This window comes from Lepidochelys kempii, chromosome 10, assembly GCF_965140285.1.
Source record: "Lepidochelys kempii isolate rLepKem1 chromosome 10, rLepKem1.hap1, whole genome shotgun sequence".
Lineage (NCBI taxonomy): Eukaryota > Metazoa > Chordata > Testudines > Cheloniidae > Lepidochelys > Lepidochelys kempii.
In genome coordinates this window covers 41,452,880-41,471,195 of record NC_136389.1, presented here as the reverse complement: position 1 = coordinate 41,471,195, position 18,316 = coordinate 41,452,880, and the positions used below count along the sequence as shown (strand labels likewise).

At 48.0% G+C, this 18,316-nt stretch overlaps 1 pseudogene; it reads left to right on the top strand.

Annotated features, from left to right (window-relative positions):
* Positions 1–4,840: 4,840 nt before the first annotated feature.
* On the top strand, positions 4,841–11,027 carry LOC140918010 (zona pellucida sperm-binding protein 3-like; annotated as a pseudogene).
* The last annotated feature ends 7,289 nt before the right edge of the window (positions 11,028–18,316 follow it).

The window sequence follows — 18,316 nt, the reverse complement described above, 5'->3', positions numbered from 1 at the left end:
GTAAGAGAAGGCCCTTACACCAGCAGACAGTGATTTTGATTCTTTCTTTTATACCTCTATCACTAGCCAAGTGATAAGAATACACCTAAATTCTTAGAGTATAGGTCTTTACAGACAGGCCTGAATATCTATATCCTAACACCCTTAACCGGGCCAGACCTTGCACATGAGTGCAGCATGTTGGGTGCTAAGTACTCCTGGGGACCTGGCCTTCCTCTAGGTACCTGAACAGGAGCTGAGCTCTGCACAAAGTCTGGCCTTAATGAGGCTCAAACAGCTGGTAGATGCGGTGCTAGTCCCTCTGAGCTGCTGCCATTTTGTCTGGTCTCTGTTAGAGTCACTGGCCAAATGTGGCCAGGGCCATCGATGCTGGAACTAGGGGTGCTGGGGTTTATTTGGTTCAGTGGCTCTCAGGCCCTCCCCTGCACTATACAAATTGTTCCAGTGTCCCTGGCCAATGGTGCAAAAATTCAAAAGTCTGGGTGTCTGAGACTGTCCTAAGATCCTCAGCAGAGGCAGCTGCTGCGCCACCTGTGAGAACATGTGGGGGTGGAGAGTGGCAAGAGCTGCTGCTGAGAGTCCTTTGCCTGCTGGAGGAGCAGCAGGCTCCAAGGGCCATCTGTCTGGCTACATCTGGGAAGCACCCTCTGCCCAGGAAGAGTACAGCTTATTGAGGGACTCCTGTGCATCCCGTGCAGTATGGGGCCCCAACACGTCCCAGTGCACTCCCAGTGCAGTCATTGTAGTGATGCATCATGGTGTTGCACTGCTCTGTCAAGGTGTTCAGGCACAGGTCATGATGGCATCTGCCCATTGCCACAGTCCTGGGACATGGGAGAGTGAGTGGTGCCTGGGAAGTATCACTAGAGGAGGTCAGGAACTGGAACTTCCATTCCGTGGGGAACTCTGAAACTTCCAACCTCTGTTCTAAGCTAGAACACAAGGAAATTTCCCACAACGAGAATTCCAGAAAATGTCTTTCTCTGGAACCAATGAAATATCTCATTTCTATCCTGTTGAGTCAATGTGCTTTGACTCCAGTGCGTTTAAAATATTAATCAAAACAAAACACTTTAACTTCTTGTTGAAATCGTTTCCATGAAACAGATTTCAGTGAAACTGCATGTTTTGATGGAAAACTGTTCTGTCAGGTTTTTTTCCAACCAGCTCTTAAGTACCATCACCTGGGTCAAACTGGGCTGATGGGCTCTGAGTTCTTGCAGATGTGGCTCTCAAGGCTTCCTTGAATGCTATTATTAGTGGTTGTAAATGACACCTTCATCTCCAGCCATCCTGTGAAAATTAAGACCTCTACTCTCCAGCTGGCCCTGTGGATCACCTATAGTCCCTTGGCTTCAAATCCTGCTAAGTTCAAAAGGGGAGGGGAAGAACACCAAGAGCAGCCAGATGGTGTATTGATCTCTGTACTCTCTACAATAGAGTAACTCTTCAAACTATACAGCAGGGAAATAGCTTCATGCCCTGCCTTAGCTGTAGACAAGCTTGATTGCTAAACCTCACTGACAGGTTTCAGAGTAACAGCCATGTTAGTCTGTATTTGCAAAAAGAAAAGGAGTACTTGTGGCACCTTAGAGACTAACCAATTTATTTGAACATAAGATTTCGTGAGCTACAGCTCACTTCATCGGATGCATACTGTGGAAAGTACAGAAGATCTCTTTATACACACAAACCATGAAAAAATGGGTGTTTACCACTACAAAAGGTTTTCTCTCCCCCCACCCCACTCTCCTGCTGGTAATAGCTTATGTAAAATGATCACTCTCCTTACAATGTGTATGATAATCAAGGTGGGCCATTTCCAGCACAAATCCAGGGTTTAACAAGAATGTTGGGGGGGGGGGGGAGGAAAAAACAAGGGGAAATAGGTTACCTTGCATAATAACTTAGCCATTCCCAGTTTCTATTCAAGCCTAAGTTAATTGTATCCAATTTGCAAATGAATTCCAATTCAACAGTCTCTTGCTGGAGTCTGGTTTTGAAGTTTTTCTGTTGTAATATCGCAACTTTCATGTCTGTAATCGCGTGACCAGAGAGATTGAAGTGTTCTCCGACTGGTTTATGAATGTTATAATTCTTGACATCTGATTTGTGTCCATTTATTCTTTTACGTAGAGACTGTGCAGTTTGACCAATGTACATGGCAGAGGGGCATTGGTGGCACATGATCGCATATATCACATTGGTGGATGTGCAGGTGAATGAGCCTCTGATAGTGTGGCTGATGTTATTAGGCCCTGTGATGGTGTCCCCTGAATAGATATGTGGGCACAATTGGCAACGGGCTTTGTTGCAAGGATAGGTTCCTGGGTTAGTTGTTCTGTTGTGTGGTATGTGGTTGCTGGTGAGTATTTGCTTCAGGTTGGGGGGCTGTCTGTAGGCAAGGACTGGCCTGTCTCCCAAGATTTGTGAGAGTGTTGGGTCATCCTTCAGGATAGGTTGTAGATCCTTAATAATGCGTTGGAGGGGTTTTAGTTGGGGGCTGAAGGTGACAGCTAGTGGTGTTCTGTTATTTCCTTTGTTAAGCCTGTCCTGTAGTAGGTGACTTCTGGGAACTCTTCTGACTCTATCAATCTGTTTCTTCACTTCCACAGGTGGGTATTGTAGTTGTAAGAATGCTTGATAGAGATCTTGTACGTGTTTGTCTCTGTCTGAGGGGTTGGAGCAAATGCAGTTGTATCGCAGAGCTTGGCTGTAGACAATGGATCGTGTGGTGTGGTCAGGGTGAAAGCTGGAGGCATGTAGGTAGGAATAGCGGTCAGTAGGTTTCTGGTATAGGGTGGTGTTTATGTGACCATCGTTTATTAGCACTGTAGTGTCCAGGAAGTGGATCTCTTGTGTGGACTGGACCAGGCTGAGGTTGATGGTGGGATGGAAATTGTTGAAATCATGGTGGAATTCCTCAAGGGCTTCTTTTCCATGGGTCCAGATGATGAAGATGTCATCAATATAGCGCAAGTAGAGTAGGGGCGTTAGGGGACGAGAGCTGAGGAAGCGTTGTTCTAAGTCAGCCGTAAAAATGTTGGTATACTGTGGGGCCATGCGGGTACCCATAGCAGTGCCGCTGATTTGAAGGTGTACATTGTCCCCAAATGTAAAATAGTTATGGGTAAGGACAAAGTCACAAAGTTCAGCCACCAGGTTAGCCGTGACATTATCGGGGATAGTGTTCTTGATGGCTTGTAGTCCATCTTTGTGTGGCATGTTGGTGTAGAGGGCTTCTACGTCCATAGTGGCCAGGATGGTGTTTTCAGGAAGATCACTGATGGATTGTAGTTTCCTCAGGAAGTCAGTGGTGTCTCGAAGATAGCTGGGAGTGCTGGGAGTGTAGGGCCTGAGGAGGGAGTCTACATAGCCAGACAATCCTGCTGTCAGGGTGCCAATGCCTGAGATGATGGGGCGCCCAGGATTTCCAGGTTTATGGATCTTGGCTAGTAGATAGAATATCCCAGGTCGGGGTTCCAGGGGTATGTCTGTGCGGATTTGATCTTGTTCTTTTTCAGGGAGTTTCTTGAGCAAATGCTGTAGTTTCTTTTGGTAACTCTCAGTGGGATCAGAGGGTAATGGCTTGTAGAAAGTGGTGTTGGAGAGCTGCCGAGCAGCCTCTTGTTCATATTCCGACCTATTCATGATGACAACAGCACTTCCTTTGTCAGCATTTTTGATTATGATGTCAGAGTTGTTTCTTGAGGCTGTGGATGGCATTGTGTTCTGCACAGCTAAGGTTCTTGTTAAACCCTGGATTTGTGCTGGAAATGGCCCACCTTGATTATCATACACATTGTAAGGAGAGTGATCGCTTTAGATAAGCTATTACCAGCAGGAGAGTGGGATGGGGGGAGAGAAAACCTTTTGTAGTGGTAAACACCCATTTTTTCATGGTTTGTGTGTATAAAAAGATCTTCTATACTTTCCACAGTATGCATCCGATGAAGTGAGCTGTAGCTCACGAAAGCTTATACTCAAATAAATTGGTTAATCTCTAAGGTGCCACAAGTACTCCTTTTCTTTTTGCGAAACCTCACTGAGAGGCCAATAGGGCCCCTTAGTCAACTGAATTGTCTGTCTCACAGCTGTCACTCGCAAAAGCTAGTCAAGTAACTCCAAGAAATGGTAGGGAAGCTGTGGCACCCAGAGCTTGTCTCCCATTACGGCTAGGGTGCCCAATGTCCTTCCAGAGCTAAGAGCACAGCTGCTGTCTGGTGCCTGTAGCCCTGTGAGGCACGGTGTAGGGCTTTAGGTTTCAGGAATTGGAGGTACCATTCTGACTGTACCTCCTGTACCTTTGGGGCCTAGGTGCTCTGCCTTGTGACAGATAAAAGACTAGGCCCTGCTGCCAGCTCTAGGGGGTTGGAGACAGCTTGTAAACCATATTTAATTTGATGGGCCTTGATCTTATTAAAGGTCACTACAGTTAGCCAAAGGCATATTTGGCTGAACAGATTTAACAAAAAATCTCTCTTAGGGTGAAGCCACCCTAAGAGAAACCCATGCTCTACAATGCCCAAACTGCACACTGCTGGGAGCTAGTAACCTTTGGCCAAGGGGTGGGCTTGGCTGCACTGTTGAGAAGAGGCTGCTCCTGGGGCCTCTCTTGTGGACCAGAATGCAGTTGTCCTGTCCCAGTAGTACAGAGCTTTCTTCTGAGCTTTGGTGCTGCTGACAGGGGAAGGGCCACTACCAAGCTCTATAGTCTAATAATCAGTGATGAAGCCAAGCTTTGGCTGTCTTCTGTGCTGCCCATGGGGAGGGTGGGTGCAGGGGGAAGAATGTTGCTTCTATTGAACTGTAGAAGTCTTGCCAGCTTCATCCTGTTAACATGGTATTAACCGCCCCACTGTCTGCCTCTCCTCAGATGATCCCAGATTACCTGGTCTACAGCACAAGCCTGCCCTACAGCTCCACCCCTGCCAGCAACCCAACAATCCTGAGAACGAGTCCAGCTGTGATCCCTATTGAGTGTCACTATCCCAGGTGACAAGTATCAGGGGGCTACAACAGTGGTACCCTCAACTCACCTAACAATATTTTTAATCTATCCAACCACACACTTAGCCCGGTGGAAGAGTCTGTCCTATTTCGGGGACTCTCTTTCTGCCCCACCACCCCCACGAACATGCTACAGTTCTGCGGTGATCTGGAAGCCTACTTTCGTCGTCTCCGATGTAAGGAATATTTTCAACACACCACTGAACAGTGCACTGACCCACAGGAACCCTCCTACCAACACTACAAGAAGAAGAATTCTGCATGGACGCCTCCTGACGGTTGACATGACAGACTGGACTTCTACACAGAGTGCTTCCACAGACGTGCACAGACTGAAATTGTGAACAAACAGCATCACTTGCCCCATAACTTCAACCGTACAGAACGCAACGCCATCCACAGCCTCAGAAACAACTCTGACATTATAATCAAAGGGGCTGACAAAAGAGGTGCTGTAGTCATAATGAACAGGTCGGATTATGAATAGAGGCTGCCAGGCAACTCTCCAACACCACATTCTACAGGCCACTGTCCTCTGACCCCACTGAGGAGTACCAAAAGAAACTACACCATCTGCTCAAGAAACTCCCTGCTACAGCACGGGAACAAATTTACACGGACACACCCCCAGAGCCCCGATTAGGGGTATTCTATCTGCTACCCAAGATTCATAAACCTGAAAATCCTGGACGCCCCATCATCTCAGGCATCAGCACTCTTACAGCAGGATTATCTGGCTATTTGGACTCTCTCCTCAGACCCTACGCTACCAGCACTCCTAGCTATCTTTTAGACACGACCGACTTCCTGAGGAAACTACAATGCATTGGTGATCTTCCTGAAAACACCCTCCTGGCCACCATGGATGTAGAAGCTCTTTATACCAATATTCCACGTGAGGATGGACTACAAGCTGTCAAGAACAGTATCCCTGATGAGGCCAAGGCACACCTGGTGGTTGAGCTTTGTAACTTTGTCCTCACCCACAACCATTTCAGATTTGGGGACAACTTATACCTTCAAGTCAGCGGTACTGCTATGGGTACCCACATGGCCCCACAGTATGCCAACATCTGTATGGCTGACTTAGAGCAACGCTTCCTCAGCTCTTGTCCCCTAGCGCCCCTCCTCTACTTGCACTACATTGATGACATCTTCATCATATGAACCCATGGGAAGGAGGCCCTTGAAGAATTCCACCTGGATTTCAACAATTTCCATCCCACCATCAATCTCAGCCTGGACCAGTCCACACAAGAGATCCACTTCTTGGACACTACAGTGCAAATAAGTGATGGTCACATAAACACCACCCAATACCGGAAACCTACTGACCGCTATACTTACCTACATGCCTCCAGCTTCCATCCAAGACACATCACACGATCTATTGTCTACAGCCAAGCCCTAAGATAAAACCGAATTTTCTCCAATAGCTCAGACAGAGACAAACACCTACAAGATCTTTATCAAGCATTCTTAAAACTACAATACCCACCTAGGGAGGTGAGAAAACAGAGATGGGTACCCAGAAATCACCTACTACAGGACAGGCCCCACAAGGAAAATAATAGAACACCACTGGCCATCATGTACAGCCCCCAGCTAAAACCTCTCCAGCACATTATCAACGATCTACAACCTATCCTGGAAACAATCCCTCACTCTCACAGACCTTGGGAGACAGGCCAGTCCTTGCTTACAGACAGCCCCCCAACCTGAAGCAAATACTCACCAGCAACTACACACCACACCACAGAAACACTAACTCAGGAATCAATCCCTGTAGCAAATCTCGTTGCCTATTCTGTCCCCATATCTACTCTAATGACAGGTTTCAGAGTAACAGCCGTGTTAGTCTGTATTTGCAAAACGAAAAGGAGGACTTGTTGCACCTTAGAGACTAACCAATTTATTTGAGCATAAGCGTTCGTGAGCTACAGCTCACTTCATCGGATGCATCCGATGTAGCTGTAGCTCACGAAAGCTTATGCTCAAATAAATTGGTTAGTCTCTAAGGTGCCACAAGTACTCCTTTTCTTTTTCTATCTACTCCAGTGACACCATCAGAGGACCCAACCACATCAGCCACACCATCAGAGGCTCATTCACCTGCATGTCTACTAATGTGATATATGCCATCATGTGCCAGCAATGCCCCTCTGCCATGTACATTGGCCAAACTGGACAGTCCCTACGTAAAAGAATAAATGAACACAAATCGGACATCAGGAATGGTAACAAACAAAAGCCAGTTGTAGAACTCTTCAATCTTCCTGGACATTCTATAACAGATTTGAAAGTAGCTACTCTTGAACAAAAAACTTCAGAAACAGACTTCAAAGAGAAACAGCAGAACTAAATAAAATTCATTTGCAAATTTAACACTATTAATTTGGGCTTCAATAGGGACTGGGAGTGGCTGGCTCATTACAGAAACAGCTTTGCGTCTCCTGGAATTGACACTTGCTCATCTATTGTTGGGAGTGGATTACATCCACTCTGATCAAATTGGCCCTGTCAACACTGGTTCTCCACTTGTGAGGTAACTCCCTTCTCTTCATGTGTCAGTATATTTATGTCTGCATCTGAAGAAGTGAGGTTTTTAGCCACGAAAGCTTATGCTCAAATAAATCTGTTAGTCTTTAAGGTGCCACCGGACTCCTTGTTGTTTTTTATCCCAGGTGGGTGACTGAGATGCTGTCATAACCATACAGCTAAGGGTAGCTTAGAATTCCTCCTTACTTGTAAGGGGTTAAGAAGCTCAAATAACCTGGTTGGCACCTGACCAAAAGGACCAATGGGGAAAGGCTTTGTTTTGGTGTGTTCTTTTGGGAAGCAGAGAAGCATCAGGTAGGAAAACTCCTTCTCCTAAAACCATCCTAAAAGCCTCTCATATTACAAAAATTGTAAGTAAAAGGCAGGCAAGGCATGTTAGATTATCTTTTGTTCTGCTTGTGAATTTTTCCTTTGCTGGAGGGAGGTTTATTCCTGTTTTTTGTAACTTGAAAACTAAGCCTAGAGGAACTTCTGCTGTGTTTTTGAATCTTTTGTTACCGTGTAAAGTTATTTTCCATCCTGATTTTACACAGGTGATTTTTACCTTTTTTTTAAAAAATAAAATCCTTCTTTTGAGAACCTGACTGATTTCTCTATTGTCTTAAGACCCAGGGGTTTGGGTCTGTGATCACTTTGTAACCAATTGGTTAGGATATTATTCTCAAGCATCCCCAGGAAAGGGGATGTAAGGGCTTGGGGGGATATTTTGGGGGAATAGGAACTCCAAGTGGTCCTTTCTCTGATTCTTTGTTAAATCACTTGGTGGTGGCAGGGTACCCTCCAAGGGCAAAGAATTTGTGCCTTGGGAAGTTTTAACCTAAGCTGGTAGAAATAAGCTTAGGGGGTCTTTCATGCAGGTCCCCACATCTGTACCCTAGAGTTCAGAGTGGGGAGGGAACCCTGACAGATTCTCTGTCCCTATCGCTTGCGTCCAGTCCCTGTCCTAGGAGCAGGTTCAGCATCTGAGGTTTCCTCCTCTCCCAGGAAGGACAATGTGAGCAGTAGAGCCATCAAGCTGACATGGGTTCCCTTCAGCTCTACCCTGTCTGCGGAGGAGAGGCTGGATTTCTCCCTGCACCTGATGAATGGTAGGTGCAAGTTTACTTAAGAAAAGGAAGCACTATTCACTCTGATAGCACAACCACTTCCACTAGGGATGGACTGCAGCGGCAGCTGCCACACTCTAAATCTCCCAAGGTTTGAGTATTTCTGAATGGCAGAGCAATGATGTGCTTGCAGCAGGAACTTCTCTCCCAAGAAGAATAATTCCTTTCCCATGGTATACTAGTGCAGGGTTCTCAAACACGCGGCCCGTGGGGTTATTTTCTGTGGTTCGCCAGCCCCCCCTTCTCTCTCTGCTGCACCCCGCACAGCTCCTGCACCCCACCCCCTGCCCTGAGCCGCCTGCCGCACCCTGCACCCTGACCCCCTGCCCTGAGCCCCCTGATGCACCCTGCACCCCTCCTGCACCCCAACCCCCTGCCCTAAGCCCCCTGCCACACCCTGCACCCCTCCTGCACCCCCTGGGGGAAGGGAGGGGGTGGAGTTGGGGTGGGGATTTCAGGGAAGGGGTTGGAATGGGGGCAGGGAAGGGGTGGGAAGAGGCGGGGCAGGGGCAGGGCCTCACAGAAGGGGTGGAGTGGGGGAGGGGCCAGGGCAGTGGGGGGTGGTGGTCAGTGGTGCGGCCCTCAGGCCAATGTACTCGTCCTCATATGGCCCTCATGGTCATTTGAGTTTGAGATCCCTGTACTAGTGTCTAGGCCCTTCCCTAGCTGATTTATACTGTCCCTTGGACAGTCAGGGCCTCATAAAGCACCCAGCACCTTTGAAATTCTTCATGGTGAACTTGCCTTGCAGATGACTGGAGCACTGAGAGACCCTCCAATGGATTCCAGCTTGGGGAGGTCATGCATATCCAAGCTGATGTTAGCACCGGGAACCATGTGGCTTTGAGGCTCTTTGTGGACAGCCGTGTGGCTACCCTGAGCCCAGACAGGGACTCCTCTCCCAGCTATGCTGTCATTGACTTTAATGGGTAAGAGCTGGGGCGTCCCTTCTAGGGGATATTTACCGATGTAGCTGGTAAAGAACTATGCTTGGTTAGCACCTCATTGACCATGACTCTTGTGTCTAGCTGCCTGTTGGATGGGAAATCAGATGATTTCCCATCTCAGCCTTCGTATCCCCTAGGCCCAGGCAGGACATGCTGAAATTCATGGTGGATGCGTTCAGGTTTGCAGGAGACACCAGCAATTTGGTGAGATGCCTTTATCCCTCTCCTGAGTCTGCTAATCTGATCAGAGCAAGGCAAAACTTTTTTTCAGCCAAGACTTCTTTGCTGAAAATGTGAACTTGGGCTAACAAATAATTCAGTGAACAAAAACTATAAAATAAAAACATTTGGTTCTGACACTTTCAAAATAACTTTTATTCAAAACAACTTTGTTTAAATCTTAGTGTTTTTATAAAGTAAAAACTTCAAATGAAACAACTCACTTTGGGTCAAGTGAAATACTTTGTTTGACCCAATCCAAAATTTTTTTAACTTGGTTCACTGGCCAAACCAACTAGCACAGCTGTAATGCTGGCTAAACAGATTTATTGTAACTAACCTCTGGGATGATCCCCATGCTTTCACTCCCTCTTCAGATCTACATCACCTGACATTTGAAGGTCACCTCAGCTGACCAAGCTCCAGATCCTTTGAACAAGGCTTGTTCCTTCTACAAAGCCGGCAATTTGTGAGTAGCTGGAGTAAAACATAAAGAAGGGGGAAATGGACCCAGAGAACAATTCTCACTCTAGCTCATGCTCTGTTCCAGCTGGTCTCCAGTGGAAGGCGCCAGAAACATCTGCAGCTGCTGTGAGACTGGGAACTGTGGACAACTTGGACAGTCCAGGAGAGTGAACACTCTGGACAGCTGGCCGGGAAGGCGCTTCCAGAGAGAGATGCCTTCTAGGAATCGTGAACTGTCTAATGCACTGTGTTTACTGAATGGGGTGGCCATGTCTTCCAGTTGAGATGGTATCATTCAGACTGTCAACAGCAGTTATCCCAAATCCAGGGTTGAGAGGAAGGACTGGACTGGGACTTGGGGAGAAGCTAGGAGTCAGGATCAGGCCCTCATCTGACCCTGGGTGAGTCATGCAGTCTCTGTACCTCCTTCCCCTCCATCTATAAAAGAAACTCTTATTAACCCTGCTCTCCCAGGAGCTGAGGACTAGTGGCCTAAAGAAAATGAGCACCATAAAGTCATTCCACTCAGACCTGGGCGTTTTACTAATCTTCATTCACATCTCATCTCTATCCAGATGGGTCTTCAGTATCAGGATCTGAGGCCGATGTTGCAGTCGGACCACTGTTCATCCTTGACCAAGCTCAAGGCTTGTGGGGTCCCTCAGAAGGCCAAGTGGCAGCACTGAAGATGTCATTGCAGGGTATGGAGGCCATTAACTGATGGGAGAAGTGGGTAGAAAGCTCCTTGCTCATGCTCTAAACTAACTTCTTTTCTCTACAGGTGCAGCAGAGGGGCCCAGCTTGATGGTGGGCTAGCAGTGGTGGCAGCAGCCTTGACTGTGGCCTTAGTTGCCCTGGGATTCTGTCTTGTGTACAAAAAATGCAGCCGTCCTAATTCCTGAGCTGTCCTGTAACAGCAGCTCTGCAATAAAGAGAACTCAACTGTAGTCTGGCTAACGTGTCTCTCCTTACTGCAGACACTGGGTCAGGGAGGGACAGAACTGGTGGATGCAACTTGGCAACAAGGCAAACAACTGCTGCTGGGATTGAAGGCTGAAGGATTCTGGCTGTGCACTAGGACACATGTGAATACACTAGTCCTTTCTATCTCTCTGGGATGTCCAGCTGACAGCTAAATGTCTACAGTAACTTCTAAAAGACATGGTTGGGTCCCTCTTAATTCCCCTCTTGACAGAACTAGCTCTGCTTGTGGACAGGTGCTATTGTCATGCAGCCCTTCTGTCCCTCCGAGGACTCCTTCTGAGTTGTTTTGTGGTGGGTGCTGTGTACTGACCTACCTTATCTAACTCCTCATTCTAAACCAGGGGTGGGCAAACTATGGTTCATGGGCCACATCCGGCCTGCTAACTGATTTTATCTGGCCCTCGAGCTCCTGCTGGGGAGAGGGATCTGGGGCTTGCCCCACTCCTGCGCTCCAGTCGGGGAGTGGGGTTGGGGGGGCGCTCTGCACAGCTCCCGGAAGCAGCGGCATGTTCCCTCTATTGCTCCTATGTGTAGGGGCAGCCAGGGGCCTCCACACACTGCCCCCACCACAAGCAGCTCCCGTTGGCTGGGAACTGCGGCCACTGGGGAGCTGCTGGGGAGGCACTTGCAGATGGGGCAGCATGTAGAGTCACCTGGCTGAGCTTCCGCATGGGAGCTGGAGTGGGAACATGGCGCTGCTTCTGGAAGCTGCTTCATAGAATCACAGGGTTGGAAGGGACCTCAGGAGGTCATCTAGTCCAACCCCCTGCTCAAAGCAGGACCAATCCCCAATTTTTGCCCCAGATCCCTAAATGGCCCCCTCAAGGATTGAACTCACAACCCTGGGTTTAGCAGGCCAATGCTCAAACCACTGAGCTATCCCTCCCCCAGGTAAGCGCCACCTGGAGACTTCCCCCCTCACTCCCTCCTGGGCCCCAACCCACTGCCCCAGCCCTGATCCCCCTCCTGCCCTCCAAACCCAACTATCCCAACCTCCCTGCACCCCCAGCCAGAACCCTCATCCCCTCCCAACCCCCTGCCCCAGCCCAGAGCCCCCTTCTGCACCCTGAAACTCCTAATTTCTGGCCCCATCTCAGAGCCTGCACCCCAAGCCAGAGCCCCCCTTTCACCCACAACCCCAATTTCGTGAGCGTTCATGGCCCACTATACAATTTCCATATCCAGATGTGGCCCTCGGGCCAAAAGGTTTGCCCACCCCGTTCTAAACCAATGCCTGCCAGACAGCTATGGGCAGGGCAATGGGACCTTGTGGTCAGTGACCTGAAGCTGGAATAGCACTCACTGACTGGGGCTCCTTAGGCAGCCCTGTTGGAGCACTCAGGCTTGCAGTCCTGCTGCCACCGGCTGTTCCCCCATAAAAGCTACCTGCTCTCATATCTGCTTCTGAAACAGCGCTGTGCTCTGCTCTAGCAAAAGCAGCCCTCAAGACCCAATGTGGGCTCCCACTGCTCAGGGCCGGCTCCAGGCACCAACTTTCCAAGCAGCTGCTTGGGGCGGCATCAGAATGGGGCGGCCGTCCGTGTCCTGCGGCGGCAATTTAGCGACAGCTCTGCCCCTCTTCCCACCACGGCGGCTTTTGGCGGTAGCTCCGCTGCTGTTGGGGTGGCAGCAATTTGGCAGTGACTGCTTGGGGTGGCAAAATTGGTAGAGTCGCCTGCCCCTGCCTCTGCTCTCCTCACCATTAGCAGCCTTGCCTCAAGAACCTCTTCCTATACACCCAGTTGTTCACGTGGCTGCAGGTGTGTGTTGCAGGCAGCCAGGTACAACACTCTCTGATGCAAGCCTTCCTAAATATGGAAGCCTTCTTTTAAAGTTGATTCTAATGAGGGGATGACTTGTACTTACAAATGAAAGCAAACAACTGAAGCGTGGATGCTGCTAATGAACTGCTGCATCGGTTTGCAACTATTGTTCCCTACTATGGCTAATATCTGATCTGGCTCCAGGCAGTGATACCATCTCAATCTCAGTTGTTTATTGACCTAGAGTCCTAGTCCCCATGAGGTGTGAAGAGATGCTGGTGCTCTTGGGTGATAGCATAGCAGTTTCACAGGTAGGGTGCAGGCTGTCTATTTAAGACAGTTAACATCACACAGGACACTTCATGGTGTCAACTGTAACCTGCTCAGGGAAGAAAAGCCACACGTACTTATACAGTTCATACCACCAGCCATCTGTAGTGCTGGGCCAGTGGAAAATCAAGACTGAATATTTTTGGTCAGATCAGGGGGCTGCAGGAATCCATTGGCTCTCCCATACCACCTGGATGCTGCACTAGGTGGCACTTCCAGTCGTGATTCTGCTGATTCTTTCACTGTGGGGAGTGCAGGGTAGAAATTGCTGGGTTAGCAGTGCATGCTAGGTCCAGTTCATATAACGATGCATCTTCTGGGCACAGCAACACCCTCTGGCCCTCTCCACTAAATGAGACTATGCTCACCCTGAACATGGAATGTCTCCAGCAGGCTTTGGATTTTATGATTGGGGTCAGTCCTTGGTTGATTGGCTGAGATGTCACCAATAGGAACTTGGACAGTGCTTGATGGAAGATAGCAGACAGGGCTGAGGCAGTTTTAAGGGCTGCTGCAACTGGTTCTAGCTGTGATCTAATTAAGTGACTTTTTTGGGGGGTGACTAATGATGCCTAGTCTGTCCCCAGACCTTTTCACTTTTCAGATGTGGAAACTACATGTAATGTCCCCATGCACCCCCCTGTGAGGAGTCCTTCAGCTGGCCCTTAGATCTTCTTGGCCTCCTCTAGGGAGAGGAAGAGGCTTTCTGGGGAAAGGCTTCTAAGTCATTGGACCCTTGTACTATTGGCTGAGACCAGTGCATGCGGTGTGAACATAAGGCTGATTTTTGGCATTGATTAAAATGGGTAGATCTAACCTGGCTTCCATTATCCATAAGGGTTTGGCCCTGAGGTGGAGACTAGCCCATCTCCCATAAAGTCAGTTCCCCAACTATACTCTGAACTGATCTCTCCTTTTCCCTGTGCCCATCTTCACAAGCTGTTCTGACAGCACCTGGCCCTGCAAGGGCATGGTTACTTCAGAAGCTGTACTGCTCTCAAGCAGTCACAATGACAGAGAGCAGCATGTGCAGCTGGCTTGATGGAGCTGCTTACATGTCACTTCCAGTATGTTGCTAAGGTAGCAGCTTTCTCTGGGGCCATGGCTGGGACATTGGGGCCCTTCAGTGAAAAGTATGAGCTGCTTGAGTTAAGGCTCCCAACTGCGTTACACTGTCAAAAGGCTGCTGCTGTTGAGAGCAGTTTGCAGCTTAGGGTTGTCCCAGCCCATGAGCCTCACAACAAGGAAATGAGACCACTCCTGCATCTACTCATGGAACTCAGCTGAGCTCAGCACTCCTACTTCATTTCTGTCCAAAGCCAGCCTTGGAACGAGGTTTTAAGGATGACCCAAGTGGTGTGAGGTGACAAAGGGAGCCGTCTGCCCCAGTTATTTAGCCTAGAGTGGTGGTAACGGAAGGCACCTTCTGTAACTTATGGTTTTGTCACTAAATTCAAAGAAAAACGTGCAGGGGTAGGGACAGCACAAGGTAATGTTAGCCTGTTAGGAAAGGAATGGAGCTAAGCAGGAAATGCCACTCAAATACCTGGCTCCTTCAGTTATGGGTATAACACTGCTATCAGCAAAGAGACGTGAAGGAATTGAAACTCCAGCTTAGTGCAGGGTCTGAAGCTTAGAGCTTCAAAGATGCAAGACAAAGAAGCACTTGAAAGTTCAGATGTTAAATGCATGGAGACACCCATTCCTTGGGAGAAGGGCAAAGTCTTAAGGTACCTGAGGGGGTGGGTAGAGTGGGGTAGGTGAGGACTTTGGAAAGGTATTAGTTAATTACCTTGTCCATCTCTCTGTTCCTGGACTTGCCTTGTCCTGCATGAACTCACCTCATTGGAAATATGGTCTATCTAATGTGATATTCACTGGGTCCAAGGGCTCCAGCCCCAGAGGTCCCCCCTTTTTGGAACGGGAGAAAGGTTCCTCTTAATGCTGTTCTCCCCATGAAACACTTGCATCCTGCAGCCTTAAAAATAGGGGTTGCTACCAGCTAAACCTATAATATTCCCTGTATTAATGCTGTATTGACTAGGAAATGACAGTAGGCAACTTCAAATTGTGGTTCAGCCCAGGGATTATTCTGCCCTCAGACATGAACGTCAGCTCTCCTAATTATACATTGAAATGGTCGCCTGTCTTTTGCTAAATGCCAGCAGGATGATGGGAGCTTGATTTTCTTCATCAGTGCCTGGTGTGATAGACATGATGGCAAATCAGGGACTGGTCTGGAAACAGCTGTTGGCCTGGTCTCCTCCACTGATATGAGTAGTCATGGAAATAGCAGTTGGCCTGGGATGAGCCTCTGCTGAGATGGCTCCATAATGGAGGGTTCTGGCACAGAAGTGCCTCGTCAAGCTATTCTCTGCATGAAACGTTCAAAGCTTTGTCTGATTCAGCCACTGAAGGCATTTGCAGTGCCTGACAGACATCTCCCCACCATGTGTACCATGTTGTGTGTTCACTGGTTGTGTCTTAGCAACAGCTACAGCAGGAGCTGCTGTAAAGTGGTCATGATAGGGTTACCTGCATAGCCCAGAGTATTATGGGGTGGAGCCACGCAGCACCCCTTTTTTCTGTTTAGGCTGTGCCTCCTGCCCCACTCCCTCCTGTACACTCTTGTGATACAGATACATAAAGTAGCAAGTTCCAAGCCAATGATCCTGTGAGGAGGGTTATTTTTGTTGCACCGAGCAGTCATTAGTCCCCGCAGTAAAGTCATAAGTTTATGCTGCTTGTCCTGGTTTATAACTTTGCTTGTGGTCCTGCCTGGGTCACGTATGCCATCCCTGGTGATGTCAGCAATCTGAAACAGGGTTTACGCTGCCTGCGGACTATGCTATTCGCTGGGGGCGGCGCTGTAGTTCTAGTTGCATTTTGGTATGGTGCTAAATTATCTTGATCTTCAGGAAGAAATGCTTCTTGTGAAGAACCCAAGGCTTGTTTAATTACTTGAATGTCTATTTCTACTGAGCTCTTGGTGACTGGATGGGGTGGGCAGATTTGATGTACACATCTTCAGAAAAGCTTCAGACTCATGAGACCTAGCTGAGCTCTGTTGTTGCTTACTTGGTGTTCAGGTAGGTCATGGCAACTGGAGGGTGTATACAACTGCCGATAGGCTGGGCGATCATTATCCACAAATGCCTGACCACTTTGAGTAACCTTCACAGCTCACAAGTCTTCAAAAGGGCTATCAAAATCCCTGTGGAGGCAATGCCATTGGTTCCTGGACCATGACCAGGGACCCCATGTCCAGCAGATTCCTTGCCATTTGATTTGCCAAACAAGCCATGGGCCTCCTCTTTAGTGACATGATCTAACCCAAATCACCCAAATTCCGGTGATGTCCTACAGATGCACCACTCCACAGTGCCTAGTGTGAAGCTGATCCAGCCTCTACACTTCTTTGACTGTATTAAACCCCTTATAATTATACAACTGTTCTCCCATGTGACACCAAGTTGAAAACTTGCCATCATAGGATCTACTTTTGTATAGTAGATCTACTCCAGTGCATGTTACTGGTGAAGGTGTCACTGGTGTGTTGTGTACTTCAGATGCTTGAATGGCAAAGATAATCTGACCCAGCCATCTGCATTCCCATAAATAGGGCTTTTCTCTGCTTGGTGCTATAGATGCATAGCATAGTAATAGAGTTCAACACTTTGCATTGTAGGGACAGCATGCCCATGGGAGATGCAAAGACAGCAGTAAGAGGGAAGGGATCTGTCAGAAGTGTAACTCTTTGTCCAGACCAGCACTGGTTATATTCACACACTCCAAAGCAAATTCCCAGTGGTCCCTGCTCAGTTTCTGCTTGGTTTATTATCCTGAAAGCACATGCACTTGGTTTTGCGTTCTCCCTGCAGAGTCATGATGCTTGTGCTAGGTCCTTCCTTGACCTGGTGAATCAGGGAGAGGGCTCAGGCCTGGTGCTAGATGGGGAATAAAGCAGCCAGAGCTGTGCAGTCATCCTAAAGAACAATGTAAATAAGCATGAGGTATCCCTGTAGCATTAGCCTTTGCTGGTGCTTTCTGAAGTGTGGTAATGACAATCATATGGCCCAAATGGGTCTATGGATTGCTGGGAAATGTTCCTTTTAGTTCTTGAGAACATGCAGCCCATAATGTTCTAACCCCTAGAATGTGATTTTGAAATACATTCACAATCTAGTCTGTAGCCCCTAGGCAGGTGGCTGGTGCTGATTTTATGGTGGTATTGTTACAAAAACTGGTGCATTGTTATTGCACCTTCTAATGACAGCAAAGGCAGGAGTGACCCTCCCTCTCCACCCCACCCCGCAACTGGATGGGATGTTAAGGGCCTAATGCTGTGCTCATAAGACTGTCAATTCCAGGTTATGTTCTTTTAGAATTAAACATTTGGGCTAAAAATTAAAAATAAATCAGGTGAAATAATGCAGAAGCCACATGCTCTTCCTTGGCTAAAACCTTTTTAGCTCAAGGATTAGACTGTTCATGTTTTATGCACAAGCTGATGATTTCCCCAAGGAGCTACAAAAAATTAAGCATGTGGTTTTCTTTCTTTCTTTTACTGGAATAAGTTTATGTGAATCGTAAGGCTGCGCCTTATAAGCAGCCATGTCACTCCACTCGGGATCTATACTATTGTTTTTCAAATAGGATATTTACGTTCAGCCCAAGCGGGAGGAATCCAAGCTGTTCATCAGCTGGTCACAGCTACAAGTTTACATGAATCATAAGTAGGGCCCTACCAAATTCACGGCCATGAAAAATGCGTCACGGACTATGAAATCTGGTCTTTTGTGTGTTTTTATCCGATAATATACAGATTTCATAGGGGGAGACCAGCATTTCTCAAACTGGGGGTCCTGACCCAAAAAGGAGTTTCAGGGGCTCACAAGTTTATTTTGGGGTGGGGGTCATGGTGTTGCCACTC